Source organism: Panthera uncia, assembly GCF_023721935.1.
Source record: "Panthera uncia isolate 11264 chromosome A1 unlocalized genomic scaffold, Puncia_PCG_1.0 HiC_scaffold_17, whole genome shotgun sequence".
Lineage (NCBI taxonomy): Eukaryota > Metazoa > Chordata > Mammalia > Carnivora > Felidae > Panthera > Panthera uncia.
Genome location: NW_026057577.1, coordinates 96,662,033 through 96,684,978, shown reverse-complemented (window position 1 = coordinate 96,684,978; position 22,946 = coordinate 96,662,033). Strand labels below are relative to the sequence as shown.

The 22,946-nt window shown below is 35.9% G+C and overlaps 1 long non-coding RNA gene across 1 annotated transcript in view; it reads left to right on the top strand.

The window, feature by feature from the left end:
- Window positions 1–5,296, top strand: part of LOC125934448 (uncharacterized) — a 391,501-nt gene extending 386,205 nt beyond the window's left edge. The window contains exon 3 of the long non-coding RNA XR_007461403.1: window positions 3,194–5,296. This is a non-coding gene — a long non-coding RNA (uncharacterized LOC125934448). The remainder of the gene's footprint in view (window positions 1–3,193) is intronic.
- The last annotated feature ends 17,650 nt before the right edge of the window (window positions 5,297–22,946 follow it).

Here is a 22,946-nt window from a genome sequence, read left to right as displayed (position 1 = left end):
TGATGCAAATTTAAAAAATTAAAAAAAACTTCTACTTACATTAAAACAGCATTTAGTTACCAGCTTTTTAATATACCATAATAAGGGGCGCCTGGGTGGCTCAGTCGGTTAAGCGGCCGACTTCGGCTCAGGTCATGATCTCGCGGTCCGTGAGTTCAAGCCCCGCGTCGGGCTCTGTGCTGACAGCTCAGAGCCTGGAGCCTGTTTCAGATTCTGTGTCTCCCTCTCTCTGACCCTCCCCCGTTCGTGCTCTGTCTCTCTCTGTCTCAAAAATAAATAAACGTTAAAAAAAAAATTTTAATATACCATAATAATATCTACCTTGCTTAAGCTTCCATAACTCCATGCCCTACTAAGAGCTTTATATATAACAATGTATGATGTTATTATTATGCTGTGTGTGTGTGTGTGTGTGTGTAATTTAATGCCTTATGTATCATCCAAATATCTTTTTGGTAAAATAGAAACAATACCAATCTCCCAGGACTGTTGTCATAACACCTAGGTAACATTTGTTCAAAGTGCTTGGCACACGGGTAGTCCTTCAATAGGGCCACCATCGCTGTGATTTTGATGTATTGCTATTTCTGTCATTCTTAGTTGATAGATAAGGGACCTATTTCACAGGAATTAACTTGTTTCAAAGAGTTCACCTAATATGACAAGGCTCAGATTTGAATCAAGGACTGAAAGCCTACTTTAACCATTTTATTTCCACCTTCCACCAAGGCATTTTGATTGTTTTGTTTTGTGTTGTGTTGTTTTATTTTGTTTTACTGAATCCTGCGCCTACTTGATTAAAGTCTTTGCTTTACACATGCTTTGTTTCTTTCTGTTTTTTATTCCTCCATTCCACTGTTGTTTTTTGTTTTCTTAGCACCAGTGACTTTGTTTCTGTGCAGTGTCCCTCCTGGGGGACAGATGAAGTTAAGAAATAAGCTGTAAAGCATTCCCTTTTCACACTTGCCTCATGTCTTACCTCTTCTGCTTGCTTTAGATCTTTGCATTGATTTTCCCTATTATATATGTCAAAATACATGTTTTGTTACATTGCAACTGTGGATAATATTCTCTTACAGTTCTGTTAAACATGTAAAAAATATTTTATTGTTGTTTCTTTCATGTTTATCAATAAAACTTTAAAATTAAGTAACATTATCACAAGTGCCAGAGGACTCAGGGCCAGGACCATGGTGAAGCAAATGTGGTGCCTGGGGTGCAAAATTTAAGGAGGCCCTTTATCTTAGTTTCGCACAGGTGTAGACTCAACACCTCTAAGTGATATCTATTTAAAACTGGCATCATTGGAGCTTCACCTCCTTTACCTAAGCCAGAGCTCTAGGAGTATCTAGATATTCTTAGAATCACCCATTTCCTTAAACTATTCCTGCATTGAGAAAGAAGACACTTTGTTATTTTGGCTTTTTCATAATAATGGGTTTAACTTCTAGCTCTCTTGGAATTTGCTGTGGCATGAGAACAAGTTTAAAACCAGACAGCGTTCTACGAAAGGCCAGGTGTTCAAAGTATAATAAACAGCTCCCTAAAGATGAGAAAATGAATATTTAACTAGATGACTACATTTGATTTCCTTCATTCATTTTTTATAATTTCACTGAAAACCTTCTTGATGGAAATCACATTGACAGGATTTTAATATCTTCTGGTAAATGAGACCTGTCATTCTAATAGGTATATTTCTTTACAGTACTATCTGGTAAACTTTGGTGGCCAGTAATTTGCTGGATAGTCAAGACATAGGGAATTTTATGCAGATTGTACATCATGAGTATAACATTTGTCCTGACAGGTTGATAGTTATGATGTAACTAGTAACATCAATTAGGTCCTATTTAGAAAGAGACTGATCTTTTTTTTAACATAGGAAGAAAAAAAATAACCATCTATGGAAGATTTAAATACTTAATTATTTGTATTTTCTTTTCAAAGGCAAAGAGAACTATCCTGTCCATCAAAACAGAGTTTAATGCAGAGGTTTTAGTTTCCTTCTTAAAAACTAGGCCCAAGAAACATGTACTAAAAGTTAGCAGTTAATATAGTTACCTTGTAAATAGAGGCCAAAACGTCTGCCTCTACATTTCCACTGTGTTTATCTTATGATTGTCGTTCCAGAAATTCTAATGTAGTGAGAAACAGGTTAGAGCTTCAATATCAGATTTTGCTAAGTAAGTATTTTCCAATTATCACAAATGACAGTTTTCATCTGATTGCCTATCAGAACTCAGAGAAAAGTCCCAAAGCAATGCAAAAGGCTGATCAAATCATCAGGTTTCTCTACACTTGTACGTATTCCTAAATATTGCCTTGTCACCTTCATTCTCATGCTTACGCTTGGAGCAGGCCCAAATGCAATTTTATTGCGGTTACTGTTTTTAACTTGTACTACCAGCATTAAAGGAGATTTGCATGTGTGTTATTGTTGTTTGTTGTAAATTCTCTAAGATTCTCATGGAAGAATGAACCTAATATAAAGACACACTCATGGGATAGCTATACAATATAAGATGTCCTGTTTTGTAGCTTTCATAATGCTTTCCCATGCCGTTTCCCTGAGCTGAATTAAGTCCAAACCTAAGACAAATAATGACCTTCTAATAAACTCTATAAATAAATGTAATATATACAATAACCCAACAGAAAGACAAATAGTTCATGTGACCTTTGGGAAGAAAGCAAAAATATTAAAAGCTAGAGTTCTTTTTTTTTCCTATAAGTTTTGCCTTTATTTTAAAACATTTATTTGAATTTTTTGTTTGTTTTTTACTTTCCATATCATGTTTGTTAATGGTTATAGTGACAGGCATTGCATTTCAGAATCTACTCAAATCCTCGTGGAAGCAGCAACTGAGACTGAAGAAAAACTGGTTCTATCAGGTTAATCTAGGATTTCCAAACGGAGTTTAGATCAAAAAAGAAACCCAAGATTTCCCAGTGAATGGGGATCTTGGTTTTATTCACATAAAGCTCTTCCATCACCCACTCCAGCATGATGCTTCTGAAATGCAGAAACCTGTCACTTGTGAGATAAACCCACTAATCCACCTCTGTCCTTGGCATTCTCTGTGTTCAGTGGGCAGATCTTTTTGGTGTGGATATTCCCTATCACTTATTCTCAGCGCTACCTTTGTGTCATAAGCTGATAGCTTTAACCGATGCTTTTCTTGTCTTCCAGATTCAACGAAGACATCCAGACGGCTCTGTGTGGTGTTTTGAGAGCAGCCCCTGTTGAAGCTCTTCTGTAGGTAATCCCTAGGAATGACAACACATGTGTCACATACCAAAAGAGTTGCTACTCTGTTCACCCCATCAAAGCATCTGTGAATTCTGGTTCCTAAGTGAATATGCAAATCAACAGTAGCTTCATTTGATATTTTTCTTGCTCTTAGTCAGATTCTAACCTTTCCTGTTGTTCATGTACATGAAAAAGAAAAATGCACGCGTTTATCAAAAAACAAAACAAAACAGAAAAAAACAGAAACAAAAACAAAAATCCCTGCGCCTCTGTCCTTTGAGGCTGGGTTAGTTGTCTAGGGCCCTCATTACACTCTCATTTACGACATAACATAATTCCCCTACTTGTGGGTTTCATCTCTAGGACAAAAGCTTTTTGGTGGTAAAGACGATAACCATTTTTAACCCCAAGACCTGGAGTGTAGGTGCTTCAAGAAAGTTATTTAAATGATTGAATGAGGTCATGATAACAGAAAACTTTTAAAAAATTGTACCTATATCCATACATAGACGTAGGTAAAAAAAAATCTATCCTCTACAACTCCATCATGTTTCAGTTTTGTGTATTCATATTTTTCACTAGTGTGGTCTCACTTTTCAATCTAAGTAACTGTCCTGACTTGGCTATTCTATTAAATGAACACATGGAATTGTGCTATTTTCCTTGGTTGGGCGTGTTACACCTTCACACTGGAGAAAAAAAAATGTCCATGCTAGAGGAAGATTTGATGTGTTCTAATGAGGCTCACTGTCTCCAAGCTGGTGGTTCTCACCCTAAGAGCTCTTCTTGTCACCCGGTGTGACTCCGTCTAAGTGTTAGCCAGTTGGTGAATGAGATTTTGGAAAAGTTCCAAGCTGCAGTTAATTATGTGCTTTTTTCAAAACTTGACTTTACTGTCTTCATGGGTGCCTTCTCTCTATTTAGTAAGTGGCTTGTTTTGCTTTTTTGCACATCTAATCTTACTTACAGTTTTCTTCCAAAAATAGAAACACAATATAGTACTGAGGCAAAATGCACATTGCATTAATTTATGCAAAGGTTTAAAAAGGCAGTGAGATAACATATGTAACAGTGCTCTAAAAACAACAAAGACTCCTACAACTAAATGGAATTTATCATTTTTATTATCATGCATTTACTTTTGAAAAAATACATGGGTATGTCTGACTTTTGAACTTGTGACATGAGACATTTCGGTATTTTTTTGTGGAGTTTTGATGGGCTTTTCTGTTGTTGTTTTTTTTTTTCTTTTAATACAAGATGGGTTGTATGTTTGTATGCTTTCTAGAGATTTGCAGTTTTTTGAGTGGTTTTTTTTTTTTTTTTGCTTTTCAGTTTATTCCTTTCACTTTGGTTTTGCTTGTTCATGCCTATAGAGAATAAACTTTATGATAAAGCTGATACATCAACTCTAAAAACGAAAAGTCTGTGGGATTTGGGGGGGGGGGTTGGAAAAAGAACAAGCTGAGGAAAATTAAATAGTTCCCAAAGAGCATTTTACTTTCTGAGGTATAATCCCAAAGAAAATTGTTATAATGTAAAAGACTCGGAATAAGAACTCTTAATATTAGGTTCATGTAAACTATGGTCAAAGGAGCTAAGAAATTGATGACCACAGACAAAATCGGTTGCTGTGTTTAAGACATTTCATGGGTGTATTCTGAAGTAGAGTCTTCAGTTGGTTAGGTACTTGGGCTGTCTGGGTATTATTGATCTATTGAAGACAAAGAGGAAAATGTTCTGATCGGTATGCTAAGAAGAGTTTGCTTCCTAGGGAAGGCAGGCAGTTTCATGCTTCCTAACTTTTCATTGCAATTGTTAAGCCCACCTAGGAAGACAGAGGTTTGAATTATTAAAGAAACTGAGTTTTCTAGCCTTGAAGCAGAATTTTTAATATTCTGCAAATTTTATAACATTTTGTTTGGAAATATACATTTCCCCTCATGTTTAGAGACAGACAGAAAGAAAATTCACTCAGGAGTGAGAAAAGTTAACCATGACATTAAAATTCAGTTGATTGTATTTAGGTGTATCTTGGGTTTTAGACACTTAAGGATTGGTGATTTAGAATTTGAACAGTTGGCCTGCTGTTATTATGTTTATCTCAGAATAATCTGTGGGGAAAGTTAATGTTTTTGTTAATATTTTAAAATCTTTTTTTATCTACATAAGCTGGTCTAATAATAATTAAATTTTCAACTCATACATGAAGATTTTTCCTTAAAACATTGTATTTTTTTGTATTATGACATGAATTAAATCTTTTTTAAACATAAGATAAAAGCACAGCAGGCAGCATAGATGAATAAATGTTTTACTTTCTTCTAAGTTAAGGGGGAGGGTTGTAGAATAATACCGGCTTGAGATGAATTGTCTTTACAATTTCTCTAAATGTAAAATCCTGGAAACCTCTTTAACATCTTCAAATTATAGTTTCCCAGTCTGTAAAATGGGAATTATAAAAGAATCCATCTATGAGCTTGTTACCAAGATTAAATTGGAAAACATGGAACAGTGTCTGAAATATAATAAATGTCCTAAGTATGCTGGATATTCATTTTATTCCAGTAGCTCTATGGATACAGTGAAATAAGGTAGAAATTTGTTTGACTCAAATGCTATGGTCCCTTCACAGTTAGTAAAATATCTCCAAAGTAAAATCTTTTTTGTCATGGCAAATGTGTAAATATATTTTGATCCCATTTTTCTTTGGGTTGGAAATCAGGCGTGTCAGTACATAACTTCCAAGAGAGGTAGAGGTGTGACAAGGTCTTCGTCCTGCTTTGACCGAAGTGCTCATTAGTGCCTGCTAATGAGAAAAGTTTAGGTCAGAAGCCAAAGAGAGTACACACTCATGGTGAGAAATGGGAGAGGTCAAGAGGCCAAGGTCAAAAATCAGGGATCCAGGTTACATCCTGAGAGTGGATAACCCAGTGTAGAGAATCAGGTGGACACAAGCAGAAGATGTACTCACTTGGAGAAGAGAAATGAGCACAAATTTTCATATCTGGATTGAATTAGAGCAGTTCATTCCTTGACATCAATCAGAATAGCATTAGAAGATTTTCCTCTGGAGTTGAGGCAAAAAAATTAATCTAAAGCATAATATTTTTTTGATACCAGATAATAGAAGAATATTGCTTTCAAAGCAGTATGCCTATATAAAATGAAAATATTTGCCTGATGGAATGGGAATTAGGGATAGGATTGTTACAAGATATAGATCAAATCAGAGGATCCTGTTTAAAAATAGGTATTCTTTGGTCTACCCATGATGCTTGTAAGCCATATACAAACAAATGCCTCAGTTCATGTTTGGGTTTGATTCATTCATTTGTTTGTTTGTTAGAAAACATGATTATGGTGCCATAATCTTTATCTGGCAAATATTTCTCTTTTACCTCAGTATGTGGACATGTTTGTTCTGCTTTATTTCATTTTCCCCTTGCAGCCAAGACAAAGAGACACTTTCTCTATTTACAGAGCCATGTGATCATTGGTATTGTGTGCATTTTCATGCTATTATACTTGTCGCTTTGCAATGCAGTCTGTTTCCACCAAACATTCAGAAAGGTCTTTGTAAAACATGCACCCAAAGATGTCATTCCTGTGCTTTAGATCCTTTATGCACTTCCTATGGAGTAGGAAGACGTCGTAAACTCTTTATCTAGACCTAAACGGCCCTGTATACTTTTTCATGCTTAACTCTCAGGCCCCATGATGTACTTCTCTCTTGCTTGCTCACCCCTCTCCAATCAACAGGAGCCTCGCATTCTTCCTGGAGCATCCAAGCCCTTCCTTAGCCTGAGATCTCTGTGTTTGGCTACTCTTAACTATGCTTTCCAAAGTGTACTTGTTCTTATCTTTTCTTCATGTTTCAGCTCAGATATTGCCCAATTTTAGAGAGGGCTTTTTTTTTTTAACCAACTTGTGTTATTCTGTCATTGCTCCATTGTTGTCTTTGCAACGTTTATCACAATCTATTATTTTTATTTACTGATTAAATTACATTATTATGGTTTCCTTTGACCCCCATAGCATGTATACTTCATAAGATTAAAGGCTTTTTTCTGTTGTGATTGTGACTCTGTCTCCCAGAACCAGAAAGAAATGCTTAGCAGTTGGTAGGGGCTCAATGATTTTTTTTTTAAAGAAATAAATGAGTACATTATAGACTTATTATGTTGTCACTACCATAGTTGATAATCTTTCTTCGTGCTTTGAGTTATACAGTGTTTATGGAGGACTTATCACTTGAAAGGAACTTAAAACTTGGGGACAAACAGATTAATAAAAGCTTGTTTCCTTCCCTCTATGATAGGGCTAACACATATGTTGTTCCTCCTTGCCTTGGTGAATTCCTGGAGTGCTATGTGTAGACACATTTGAAAGCTGTGTCTCAACTCATGAAAGGATGACAGCAACACAGAAGAAGGAAGAAGAAATACTCATATCATACATTTGCCATTTTTGCTTAACTAACAGAACAGGCACATTTTCAAAATACTGTTCTTGTGGGGAAAAATGGCTTTCTGTAAGTCTCTCTTAGGTGCTATCCCACGTGTTAGCCATAGGACTTTTTTACATAGACAACTCACTCTGCTTCCCCACCTCCACCCCTCTCCCCTTCTGCTCTCTCCTGGTGGCTCCTTTAACTGGTGGTCCATCCTTCATGTTTCAGCCACTGGCTGTTCTTCACAGCTTCATCCTCTGATTATCTCTCTACCCTCCCCAGACCGGACTAATTGTTCTGCCCTGCACTTCTGGTAGCTCTCTAGAATTCACTTTTTAGCACTTAGCACTATTGTCATTGTAATGGATTAATGTCATTAGTGGATTAATGTCTGTCTCTCCAGCTGGACTGTGAACTCCATGAGGACAAGTCTGTCTTTGTTTTGCTTGCTATTCTCAATACCAATTACATGGGATTACACTGTGGTTTTCTTAGAAGTTCCCTGTTGATATAATATGATGCTAATTCCAAAGCACTAAATCTAATAAGACATATTTTTTTTTAACATTTCCTTTAATGATTTTGTTACATTCTCACTGCTGTGGCTTTGTGCTTGTCTCTCAAGATGATGATTTTATCAAGTAAGCAATTTTAAAATGCACAACAATTGAGGCGACTGGGTGGCTCAGTCAGTTAAGTGTCTGACTGCAGCACGAGTCATGATCTTGTGGTTTGTGGGTTCGGGCCCCACATCGAGCTCTGTGCTGACAGCTCAGAGTCTGGAGACTGCTTCGGATTCTGTGTCTCACTCTCTCTCTGTCCCTCCTCCGCTCACACTCTGTCTCTCTCAAAAATCAATAGACATTAAAGGTTTTTCTTAGAGCACAACAGTAAATAATTATGAAACTGGGAAAACTACAACAATAAATAGATATTTTATCACATGGCAACAAGTAGAAACTTTATGGGCCTAACCAACATCATCTCTTTCTAGACTTTTTTTTTTTTAATGTTTATTTATTTTTGAGAGAGACAGAGACGGAATGCGAGTGGGTTAGGGGCAGAGAGAGAGGGAGACACAGAATGCAAAGCAGGCTCCAGGCTCTGAGCTGTCAGCACAGAGCCCGACACAGGGCTCAAACTAACGAGCCATGAATTCGTGACCTGAGCCGAAGTCGGACGCTCAACCGACTGAGCCACCCAGGCTCCCCATCATCACCTCTTTCATTTAGCATCATCCAACTACTTTCGCCTGCATTATTCACTTCCTGTTCCAGATGTCTTTCACATCTTATGTTATGGAGATTGGCAATTAAAATTTTCCCTATCCACTTAGCAAATCCAGTGTGAACAGCCATTTTCTTTCTCAGGCTGCCTGCGTCTTCTCTCTCCCAACTGTTGTAAGCATAAAACATCTTTTTGTATTGGCGGAATGATTTGCTTCACTTATCAGCTGATTTTGCTCACTTTAAAAAAAAAAGTCTCCAAAAGCTCCTCCCTACTTTTTAAAAAGCACTGAAGACGTGAAATGAGGAAAATACTTACACTTTCAGAGCCAGCTACTTACATTTATAACCTTGAGGTTGTCTTTGATCCTAAATCAGCTTTTAATTACCATTGTAGATACATTGGTGAAAAAACGATTCTATTATTTCCTGAACACAGCAAGGATATGTCCAATACTATCTCATGAGTACAGTTATTTTAAGGCTTTTATTACTAATTATAGTTGGTTTATTATAATTCATTGTTCACTGGCCTTCTAGGCTATTTACTTAAGGTTCTATTCAGCATTACAGCTGCTGCTGCAGCTGCTACTCCTCTGAGATTCTCTGACTTCATGAGAGTAACAGGACTCCTATTTGGAAGAGGGTGTAATTGGGCTCAAGGGAGATACTTAACTTGGTGTCCCCTGGAATGTGCTACAAAGAAGGTGCATTTATTCCCAACTTCAAGAAGAGGTTAAGAATCTGGAGAATAGTAGATGAGCCCTTTAACCATTACAACTGACATAAGCAACAATGGAACTGTTCATGTCTCTATCTCCTTATTCAGCTTTCTATAGCCATTTTTTTCTCCTTTGTATTAGATTCCCACTTTGTAAATTTTCTTGATTGCTCAATCCCCAATCCAGCCTTATTTTGTCTTTTGTAAACGATTGTTTGTTTGTTTGTTTTTTAGGCTCTTATGCAATTTATTTATTTCACAAACATTACTGAACACCTACTTTGCACCTTGAACAAATTTAGCACCTGATGCAGACATTCTATAGCAAGCAGATACAAAGACAGCGATTCCACCTCTTCCTGTTAACTGGAAGAATCCCCACTCTGGCTATTAGGTACTTTGATAAGTTGGCTGCATGAAAGTTTGCAACAACATTCTGATGCCAGGATTGCCTTATTTTCTAATTGAATCAAGTAACAGAAACTTTCAGTAAGTTTGAAATGGAGAGAAAGGCAAGAGAGAATGTAAGGTGTCATGGACTAAATATATTTCTCTAAATGTATCAGCTAGGAGTTTGACCAGATTCTCTCTTTTTTACCCTGTTTAGGCAAGGGCAGACATTTAGCCACCCATATATTTTAAACTTTTTTCATTAGTGAAAAATATATTTTTATACAGTTAATTCCAGTTAACAAATCCTTTAGTGAAGATTTAGACTGGAATATTTAAAATATGTGTCTTAGCCACCTGTAGATCTCTGACTGAAATTTTCAAATGCTATCTAGCCTCCATTGGACTATGCATTTCTGATTAGAGGAGATCAAATGTAAACTAATGTTTCCAAGAGAGTTAATTCAGTGCAGAGGCCATTATATCCCACTGTCTCTACTGAAGTATTTTAAAATAAATTACAGATAACATAAAAGAAAGATTGTCATCTTGCTCCCTGCATGAATACTTGCTGAGTTACAGAATCAGCAGTCTTGCCACAGGGCTGCAACGGGAGCAGCGCCAAGAGGAGCGAGCAAGATCTGGGAGAGCACACCACGTGTGAAAACCATGTACTAGTAAGGGCTACCAACAGCAGTCACAGGAGAACAAACCAGAATAGGATATGAAACATCTCCCTACCTGATTCAACTGGCTTAGTCCACTAAAATCCACCCTGATATCTCTTTCCTCCCTTCTTAACTTTAACCCTGTGCAGCTAGAAATAGAAGAGGATAGGAGGAGAGCCAAAGCAAAAATACACAACCCACAACAAACACAAATTGCCTTCTTCTTCCAACCTGACCCTGCTTCAGGACGCTAAGTTTGAGGTTTGCTTGGTGACAGAGAGAAGGAGATCAGGGTTCAACTGGATGAGACCACGGATATAAACTGGTCTGAAATAAGCCTGTGAACTTTAAGGTGTTTATTCTGTTGTACTGAAATATGCATAAAATATACGTAACAAGAAATTTACCATTTTAACCATTTTAAAGTGTATAGTTCAATGGCTGTGAATAGATTTCCATTGTTGTGCAGTCACCACCACCAGCCATCTCCAGAACTTTCTCATCTTTCCAAACAAACTGTGTGCTCATTAAATACTAACTACTCATTACCCTCATCTATTTTCTGTCCCTATGAATTTGACTAAGTACCTCATGTAAGTGCAATCAAACAGTATTTGTCCCTTTATGTCTGGCTTATTTCACTTAGCGCTACGTCTTCGAGGTCAATACATGTTGTAGCATGGGTCAGAATTTCCTTTCTTTTGTATAATATTCCATGTTTCTGTGTGTGTGTGTGTGTACCACATTGTGTTTATCCAGTCATCTGTTTATGGATACTTGAATTGTTTCCACATTTTGGCTATTGTGTTTAATGCTGCTGTAAACATGGATGTATAAATATATGATTGGGTCCCTGATTTCAGTTCTTTTCAGTCCATACCTCAAAGTGGAATTGCTGGATTATAAAGTAATTTTATTTAATTTTTTTTTTAAGAATTGCTTTGAAGAATTTCAAAGCATCTGTTTTCCACAGAGGCTGCTCTATTTTACATTCCCAACACCAAAGTACGGGATGAGTTCCAACTTCTTCACGTTCTTGTCAACACTTACTATATTCTGCGTGTACGTGCGTGTGTGTGTGTGTGTGTGTGTGTGTGTGTGTATGCTGTTTTTGTTTGTTTTTGTTTCTGTTTTGACAGTAGCCATACCAGTGGGTCTAAATTGATATCTCATTGTGGTTTTGACTTGCATTTTCCTACTGATCAATGATGTTGACCATCTTTTTGTGTGTTCATTAGCTATTTCTGTATCTTCTTTAGGGAAGTGGCCATTTAAGTACTTTGCCCCTTTTTTTTTTTTTTTTTTTAATTTGATTTTTTTGTTGTTGAGTTCCAAGACTTCTTCACGTAGTCTGGGTTTTAATCCCTTTTTGGATATATGATTTGCAACATTTTCTACCATTCTGTGGATTGTCTTTTCATTTTGCTGATAGTGTCCTTTTCTACACAAAAGTCTTTAATTTTGATGAAATCCAAATTGCCTAAATTTTGTTGTTGTTGTTGCTTATGCTGTTGGTATCATACCCATGAAACCATTTCCAAATCTAGTGTCATGAAATTTTCCCCTTAGGTTTCTAAGATATTAATAGTTTGCTTTTATATTTAGGCCTTTCATCCATTTTTAGTTAATATTTGTATATGGTATAAGATAAAGATCCAACTTTATATCTTTGCTTATGTATATGCAGCTTCCCAACATTGTTTGTTGAAAGACTATCTTTTCCCTATTGAATGGTCTTGGCACCCTTGTTGAAAATCAGGTAACCATAAATGTGAGGATTTATTTCTGAACTCTCAATTCTATTCCACTGGTCTACATATCAGTCTTTATGCCAGTACCACACTATTTTGTTATTTACTGTTTAGTATACAACTAAAAAGAACAGTTATGTAATTTACCCAAGATGCCTGAAATGCAGTGGGATAATGGGAAGAGGGCATTGGCAGTATGGTAAAAGGCAGTGATCTGAAAAAATAAAAAGTTATTTTAAAAACTAAAAATTAATACCCCAACAGGTTGAAACTATTTGTATTGGTTGGCTTTTCTACTTTGAAACTACAAATCAAACAAGCATAAACCTTAAGGTTAGGTTGGATGATCATTGACTGTTCTAAGCTACACTGACTCAGGTGTGGTGACTCGACTCCATGTATCTCTCTCATCCTTCTCTTAAGACCAGAAGCCTAAGCGTGATCTTCTCATGGGTTTGCCAGAACCATAAAAGGGCAAATAGAACAAAGGAGCCTCTTAAGGCATTAGGCTTAGAACCATCACACTGCCATTTCTGCCTCGTTCTGTTGGCCACAGCTTATCTCATGGCTGGACCCATTGCTAGGGGTAGAAGAATATGCTCTTTTAACTGGAAGAGTGAAAAGTAAGTCATATGGCAAAGGAGTGTATTTAAGTCACTTAGACAAAAGTCCTTGATAGTTTTAAAGTGAAAAATTAACTTCTCTTATTATTATTTATATTTCACTTATGACTTTCTTTTATGAGAAAATAGAGAATAAAATCTAATTTAAAGGAGAAAGCTGGGGAGGTGATGGAATCAAAAAAAGATAAAAGATATACTTTTTTTTCCCTTTGTTAGATGTTTGGATTCATTTTCATTAAATGTATGAGTGCTGCTACTTCAATACCTGCATGTCTGGTTTCCTTAGCGTGAGCTACTTGAGGCCAGGTGTCTTATTATCATAAAAAGTACTACCACTAATGAGCAATATTTATAAAGAACTTACTATGTGCCAGATTCTGTATTCAATGCAGTACAAACACTGTTCTGCTTCATTCTCAAAACAGTGATCTTAAGTAAATAACAGAGTCCTCATTTCACAGATGAGAGAATTATGGCACAGAGAAATTTAATTACTGGACAAATTCATACAAACTTTACTTGATACCTAATCTGAATAGTAGACCCATAAGTGCAAATGAGGGCAGGACTAACATGATACAGACACATGGGGCATGATTTTTGCCAACTCTCTTAAAGTAAATTTTCCAAAAGGAAAAAAAAAAATACATTTGTCAGAAATACTGTAGCAAAAATTAAATCAAAGCAACCATAAAGTGAAATAATTAATTCAGTTTGAACCTCATCATTGTAAAGAATTCACACATTATCATTGGCATAAAAGTAATCCATTGGTATAAAAGTAAAATAAGGGCAGACTATAAATTCTCTTGGAGAGATCTACTGCCCACTTCTCAAGTTTTTCTTTGCATTTTTTTGTTTGTTTTCACCTAAACTTTGTGTGCTTGGTAAATTTGGGTGCTTGGTAAATGAATAAATGTTATAAATAATTTAAATGATGAAAACAGACTTAATTGAGGTATACAAAACACCTCTTATGAGCTAAAGTTCTTATATTTTCTTTCACTAAAACAAGATTACACTAGCTTCTCATTGAGTTATAATTAAGTCTCTGGGTCTAGAGGTATCCTGTTTTGCCTTGGTCCATGAACTTATGCTAAAAAAAGCGGGGTGGGGGGGAGAAGAAGATGAAGAAGGTTCTGTGGGTTCTGTGACCATTTTTACACAGCCTACATTTATTTGGATTCAGAATAAGATACAGGAATTTTAACATTTATTATGAAAATAATATGGTGGCATAGAATAAGATGGTCTGAATGAGTAATTTCATATGGCCGGAACACTGTGCAAATTTAAATGATATTAATGCTTTCATTTCTTCATAGTCAATATTTGCATTTCTTAATAGTGAAAATCTGCTTAAAAAAAATCAAATGAATCATGATCCTCAGGCCATGAGCAATGGGGGATTATTTTAAAAGCAAATTTCAGGCTTAGCTATACATCTCTTGATAGAGGTCAAAATTTTGAACATTGGGATGTTAGAGGTCTAATTCAGCTGTCCATGGTTTCTAACATGTTTGAATGTTAGCAATCATTATACTTGGAACCAATAAGCATCTAGAGCTCTTCTTTTTTTAGAACTGCCTTTGATCTACAGAGGATAAACAGGAGCCTAAGTTAGGCTTTTAACAGGGTTATTTTTATGATCTGACTCATTTACACAGTGATTCTTTCTGAAATGGTGTTCTTCCCCCTTCTCTAAAAAAAATAGTCCCTTTAAAAAAATGAATACAATGGAAATGGAAACTCCTGTAAACACTATTAAAACCTGAAGAAAACATACTGGTAATATCAATTATCATTGCTAAAAGTGATTATGATTACAGTTTTTTGTGAGACCCTATTTTCTGTTGCAAAGGAGTGGAGTACTACCAGAAAACCATACTCTTAGCCACATACAGAACTAGTTAATATTTTTTTCTATGTATTGGAAATCAGTCATTAAATTAATTCCAGAAGAAACATTGATTTTTTTTCATTTAAGAATTTTTCTCTGGAGCACAGATAAAGTTAATTTCTCCCCACATCAAAGATGTTTTATTCTTTCTTACAGAATAAAATGTAAAGCCTTTGAAAACTGATAGTGGCATTGTTTGAAAGGCACAGTGCAGTGCTTCTAACGTTCTCTAGGTTAGCAAAGGGAATAAAAAAGCTGGTTAGAACTGTGTTTTAAACAAGGATAAATAGGGTGTAAAAAAAGACCTAAGAAACAGACACCATAAACACAGCATAAATTGTGATAATTATTTTGGCCTTGTTTCTGTGGTTATTCTTCATTCAGAGACATTTGCTAAGTGATAAATAGTAGTGTATAGGAGAAGGGTGTTATTCTTAACAGTAATGAACCATCCAGATTGGGCTTCAGAGCAGCATGTTTTATAAAGTTGAGTGTTAGTGCTTGACTTAGGACAATTCCTAAAGCCTTGCTTGGACTCTTCCTACCCAGAAAATTATCATTTCAATCCATTTCATTAGTTAAAATTTTCTATTTCAGGCCCCCCTTAGAGAATAACCAAAACACCCAAAATATCTGTACTAATTCACCCTGTATTCCTTTATCTGCCCCTGCACAATTTGATGGACTTATCACTGATGTATATTCTGTCTGTGCTGGTAGTGCCAACTTCATATAATTTAATTTGGGTTTCAGGGATATAATTTTATGTTCAAATCCTATTTAAACAAACAAACAAACAAACAAACAAAAAACTTGAATGATTTGAATTGCCTCAAAGCCCAAATTTTTTAGCATGATCTTCTAAAACAGTTTCACATAGTACATGGAAAGTGCTTTCACACTGGAGATGTTCTGCAGGCCCTCCCACCCACAGGTGCCACATAAAATGTCACATCTTTTCTGAAGACCTTCCTGGTGTTCCTGGGTAGAATTTGCCACTCCACGCCATATCTTTTGTTCTCTGTATGCTAAGGATGGAATTATCATGGAATACTTACTTATTTATGGATTGTATGTTTCCTACTAGATATTGTGCAACCCTTCAGAGTATGGATTACATAATGTTCATTCTTATCTCTCATGATTGTCCCAAGTAAATACATGTTTATTAGTGGAAATAGTGCTTAAATAGTTACTGAGTCTAAGTGTATGTTTGGTTTTGTTCATTTGTTTTTATATCTCTCTCCAGCCCTTAGGCTAGGTTCTTAGGGGTCAGAATCCATATATATATTGTGTTCACTACTGTGAACCAAAGCCTGATAATGGCTTTTGATGTTTAAGAGTTTGTGAACATCAAATTCTTTAACTCAAAAGAAAGAACTTCTACCGATAAATATTTTGGTGTCATGAAAAAGATGGTTTTAAGATATAGCTGTAATTTTCAAAATGTGGGTTGTGGCTCATATTTACTTTATATGCTATCAATTTAGTTGACTGTAACCACCACTTCAGACAAAGAAAACTGACATTGGATTGTATGAGTTTTCTACTGCTGCATAACAAATTACAAATTTAGCAGCTTAAAACAACATTAATTTATTATATCGCGGCAGATTGGGTATTGGGGTGCAGGTTAGCTGGAACCTCTGCTCAGGGTCTCACAGGCTGCTGTAACTGTGTGTGGGGACTGGGTCTTACTGTAACTGTGTGTGGGGACTAGTCTCAAGATTCTCTTTTGTGATATTGTGATTTGTAATAAGAAATACATATGTGGTCTCTGTTTGATTTCTGGTAGAGTTCCTGAAACTCTTGGAATTCCCTAAGTGATGAGAACACACAGGTAGTTTTTGTTATGTTAATGGATGAGTTTTTGGACTGCACCTAAGAATGGGGGCTGGTTGCCAGTAGAACCAAGTTACAACTTTCAGCCTTGGGCAGTTAGAACTGCCTGACCCCTGAGGATGAAAGAGAGGTTAGAGGTTGAATCAGTTGCCACTTGCCAATCATTTATCAATCATGTCTGTGTAATGAAGCCTCTATAAAACCCCAAAGGTCTCGGTTCAGGGATCTTCTGGGTTGGTGAATATGTTGAGATTCTCAAGGAGTGGTATGGTATACCTGCAAAGGGTTATGGAAGCTCTGCACCCTTTCCCTATACCTTGCCCTGTGCATCTTATCTATTTCTGAATTGTATCTTTTTATGGTAACTGATAATTAGTGAAAAAACAAGTTTCTTGAGTTCTGTGAACAGCTCTAGCAAATTAATTAAACCCAAGGAAGGGACTGTGGGAAACTCACCTTTAAAGCCAGTCAGTCAGAAATACAGGTAACATCTTGGAGTTGTGACTGGTATCTGCAGCCCACAGAGGGGATTGTGGGAATCTCCAGTTTCTAGCGGGTTAGTCAGAAGCACAAGTGATTACTGGGTTTCCAGTTTGCATCTGAAGTGTGTGTGAGGACAGGGTGGGGAGGCAGTCTTGTAGGACTAAACCCTTAACCTGTGGAATCTGATGCTATCTCCAGGTAGACAGTGTGAGAATTGAGTTAAATTGTGGGGCAGGTAGCTAGTGTCCAGAGAATTGTTTGGTGGTGTGGGAGAAACTTTCCCATCTCATGCTGGAATTATTACCAGAACCTTTTATGTTCCAACATCCTCTACTTTCCCAAGTCTCTGACTTCTTGACCCTCTTTTAAAGCAATCATCTGATTAAGTCAGGCTCACCCAGCATAATCTCCCTTCTGATTAACTTAAATTCAGCTGATTAGGGACAAGACACTTTTAGTACAGCTGAGAAATGTCTTTACCTTTTCATATACTGGAACCTAATCAAGGAGTTGCATCTTATCCACAGGCATTGCCCCTACTGAGGGCAGGGGATTACATAAGACCATGACTCATTGAAGTCATTTCAGAATTTTGCCTGTCATATTGCTTTAATAATATGTGTGTTTTTACATGTACAGGCTTATTGTTTAGATATGTGTATGTCTGTGAAGATAGTGGGTCATAATGCAAAATCCATTTTGCAATGGGTCACATCCAAAAAATTTGAAAATCACTGGCTATAGGATAAATTTACAATGCTTCTCATATTCCCAAAAGTAAGGAAATGATTACTCCAACCATAAACAATGCTAAACAGCTTTAGAAATCCTTTTTTTGCTATTCATTACTGACTATTGTAATTTTTTCATCCATTCATTCAATTAATCAATCATTATTGACTATTATCTCATTATTAACGCATCTTTGCATTAAGAAACAAAGACCATAAATGCCTTGAGATTAGCAGTCATGATGGAAGATACTATGTATACGTAAATAAAAGACCAATGTAATACCAGATAGGAAGTGGGGGGGAAAACTGTTAGAGAATTTTGAAAACAAAGGTAAAAGTTTATATTTTGAAGAAGTTTTAGTATTATTATGTATGCTGAAGGACAATGTTTCTTTTCCCGTTTTCTAAAACTCAACTTCATAGCTCAATAATAAAGAGAAATAAGACAAGTAATTAAAAAGAGAAGAAAGGAAAAGATTAAAGAAGAACTTATAAAGGAGCCTAGATATGAAATAGGATTCTCACGTATTTTAAAGAAATAATATAATTCTACTCAGCAATTAAAATAAAGAAATTAAAGAACACTTCTAATATCGTATCTTATATTTTTTATAGTTTTATTACTCGCCTCAAGTCCCTTCAAGTCTCAGGAATGGAGTGAGAGAGCACCCATTCAGATTACCGTTGATAAGGCTTGTGAGTCTTTTCATTTGCTGAGTTCACATTTGGTTTGGCACAAGCTGTGAAAACCCCCAAATCAAGCACAAACCCTGCTCTCATCTGTCTCTGCCACCAAGCAGAAGCCAGTGGCAATGAGGAGATCATACACATTACGCTTTGATTGTTATTTGGACCTGCAGACTTTCCAAATTGCTCATAAATGAATGTCAATTCTTCTAAACGAAAGCATATTTTAATTAGCTAATTTTATTGCAACACACTATCCATTGTTAATTCACTGGAATACCATTGTACTTTAAAGCCTAGGTCAAAATTTTAAAGCCTCTGTCTCATTTTCTAATATACATCTATGAAAAGGGTTTCTCAGTTTCTAACATTGAGGTATAGGTATTGTGGGCTGTGCAAAGAAATGTTCTTCCTTAGTATCTTGAGACTTTCTGTTTCCAAATGAACTCAGATTCAAGGTTAACCCACAAGAATCATTTCCTGGGCAGTTAGATGAGGATATATTCAGTTTAATGATTGTGAACCAATTGTCAGAGGACTGGCTGTCCACAATTGTCATAAAGTACCCTCTATTTCTTTATTGCCTTAAAATTTCTGTCTAGGCCATTGTCTTCCATGATCCTTTGATATTTCTTCCTTAATATCGATAGTATTGTTCTTGTAAAGATCTCAAAGAACTTAATGAATGTGTCTCATTACTCTTTTATTAATGTTGACTAGATTTATGGATTTATGGATTCATAATTTGGGCTCATGAAAGATTTGTTCTCAGTGAGACACAAAGCCCAAGAGATAAATTAACCCCCCCCCATCCTCATTCTTCCTTCACGTTCCAACTCTATTAGAAAAAATAAGCATGAAATGCAAAACAAAAGAAATAATTATAGTTGTCATTAATTGATTGTTTTTCAGCATTCATGTGCAGTGTATAATTATCAAAATTATGTTAAAATCCATAATTTTATATGAAGTGAAAAAGAAAGTGAAGCTCCATCTAGAAGGTAATCTAAACACTATAAACTCTATTAAATCTAACAAAGTACCTAGAATGACAACCTTGAAGTACTTGAGTCAAACCCTTTATCTCCTGTCCATGAGTTCTGTAAAGATAGCTAAAAATAAATTGTTTACTCATTTTCCTGTAATCGAGATTTCAGTTCTCTATTTGCACAGCTTTCTTAGTGATGTTGCAGCTATTTCCACTTCTGTGTGTATTAATGCAAAAAGAGTTCAAGGGTAGATGTCCTTCAGATAATTCAAAATACACGTTATAGTAGCAAAAGTTCAGTTTCAATTGAATAACCTGCACTTAGCACAGAATGACATTTAATTTAGATGTTCAGTAGTATAGATTATTGGTCCTGGGGGTTATACCTTGGCCAGTAATGAGTGCAAAAGTGACATATGACTGATGTTATTGTTTGCAAATTATTATACTGCTAGTGAAGGTAACTATTAAAGATAATCAAATATAGCACAACTGTATAGTGAAATCATTACTTTCTGCAAATATCTTGTGATTTATTCAAAAGCTTTTGCATTATGAAGCACCAAAGAATTTGAGAGACTACCCACCATAATCCAAGAAGGTTGTGACCTGATAGATTAAATGGAATGATGAGTTTCTGTTGTCACAATGACGCTGCCTTGAAGAAACAGCCTTGGCAGTACAAGGTTAGCTTGATGGGATTAAAGCAATGAATGGATTTACATAACATTTGAAACATTTGGTATATGATCTTCTTTGTCAAGTAAAATATTGATTTAGCAGAGATGGATTTGCTGTTGAAAACATTCATTTCTGGTGTAGAATAAAATTTTGAAAAACATTTATCTTATTAATAGCTCTTACTCTCCAAATATTTTTTAATGGCAGTTTCTCTTTGGCTGGACCACACTTTCGGCAATATCTGGGCTCCTACTGTATTCAAATTCCTTATGATGATCATATTCTCTTACTACTCCTCATTTCTTCTCCCTGAGATCCAGAGAATAACTTAGCAAAGATGGTGATTAGCAACTTTAAAAGTGATATCAGGCTTTCAGATATTCTTTTCTAGTGTAACTGAGCTCTTGTCTGAGGTTCATCAAGACTGAGTAGCCTAACTCATCAAAAGAGTTAAAAAAGAAAAAAATCAAATGCCTCCAGTTCCCCAGTCCACCATTTCACTGGAAGAATTAATGTCATATTTAAATTTTCAGTTTTCTGAAGAAGCCCTTTCATTGTTCTCCATCCTACCACAGTGCTGAGTTTGTATTTAAATGTTTCATTTTGTGCATTTCAAACTGTCAGGCTGAAGAAATACCAATAAGTGTGTTAGGTTTAGATAATCGAAAATTCCCTTTACTCAGCTTCTTAGTCTATATTTATCTGTCTGGCTGTGAAATCTATTCCAAGTGTATTCATCTACCACCCAAATCTATTCACCAAGCATCAAGACTCATCAGTGAGATGGAATAATGCCATTTAATTAGTCTTTGATATACAGCTTAATTAGGTCTTAATAAGGGGTAGTGCATCCTAAAATCAATTATCTTGCTCTTTTTAATAAGAGCAACTAATTAGTAGGAAAATCACCACAGTTCTCTTTTTATCCTGAAGCTTTCCATGGTGCTAGGAAGAAGGTTATGAAGAATAAAAAAAAAACAAAAAAACAAAAAAACAAAAAAACTCCAAAATATTTAGAAGAAATGTCATATTGAATGTAAAAGGATATATTCAAAATAGTTGCAATAGGTTAGAAATATATTATAGAGAATGCAATGCTACCAATTCAGCATCTGCATATTTCATGGGTTTTTTGGGGGGTTTTGGGGGGGGTAGTTCTTGCAATAAAGAAAAGTTAAGTACCTTCCTATCTGTATGTCTAGCGCCTCCCTTAGCATTATTAAGTGTCCTAGATGCAAATATGTCTTCACTGATTAGGGTGCCACATTTTCAATGAATCATCTTGATTTAACTGGTGACCCTTTTGATCTACCTTAGGAAGTGCCCCCATGATCTGCTGAAGAGAGTTACTACTTGAGTGGCTCTGAGTTCTAAGTGGTCTTAGGATTTTTCTGTTCATATTTTGTTTGTTTTACACAATATAGTAGATTACATATACTTAGTGTGAAAAATAAGGATTGCCTTCTCATGATACTCATAAATATACTCATTACATATTTATTCAACTTCTATGAAGTAGGTACTACTCAAGCCACTGAGATTTGGATATGAATAATATAGACAAGGTCTTTGCTTTCAAAAAAGCACTAACATTTTAATGAAATGAAATAGAGAGGAAATGAACACAAAAACATGTAAGGGAATTTCAGAGAATGGCCTGTAAATGCAATCAAGTATGGTACTGTGGTAGAGAGTAACTGGGGACCAGAAATTGCTTCAGATGGGAAGGTCAAGGAAAGGGTCTCTGAAGAGGTATGTTTAAGCTGAGACCAGAAGGAAGAGAAGGAGATGGTCAGGGGTAGGTCTAATAGAAGAGCAAAAGTAAAGGCCCTGAGTCAGGGAAAAACTTGTTATATTTGAACAAGAATGGCACTGTCCCTGGATATCAATAATAGAAGAGAGGAGGGGTAAAAAATGAGGTCATACAGAAGTTGTGAATGAGATCAGGCTGGACCTGGTAAACTATGGCAAAGATTTTCTATGTTATTCTGAGTACAGTACGAATGTGTTTATTTAGGGAATAGTGCGAATGACCTAACTTACAGATTTTCAGTCAGAATGAATATTAATTATAGAATCTAGGTGGTGAGTATATAGGTTTTTACCATACAGTGTCTTCACCTTTTCTATATATTTGCAAACTTTCATGATCAAATGCTGAGAAAAAAGTCAATATGGCTATTGAGATGGAAGAATTAGAATCATGGAGTGATCTAAGCATCAGATGATGTTAGTTTAAATTAGGATTTCAGTGGGAGAAGTAGAAAGTGAGACCCACTTCCCCCAAATGAGATATAGTATTATATCTATATACTGTATACTATATACTATATACTATATACTATATACTATATACTATATACTATATAGTGATTGTATTAAAAATTAAACTCAGATTACGTTGGTCCTCTGGAAAAAAATTGTCTATGATTTTTTTTTTTTTTAAAGAGAGCGTGAAAGCGGGGGGAGGGGTAGAGAGAGAGGGAGACACGGAATCTGAAGCAGGCTCCAGGCTCTGAGCTGTCAACACAGAACCTGATGCAGGA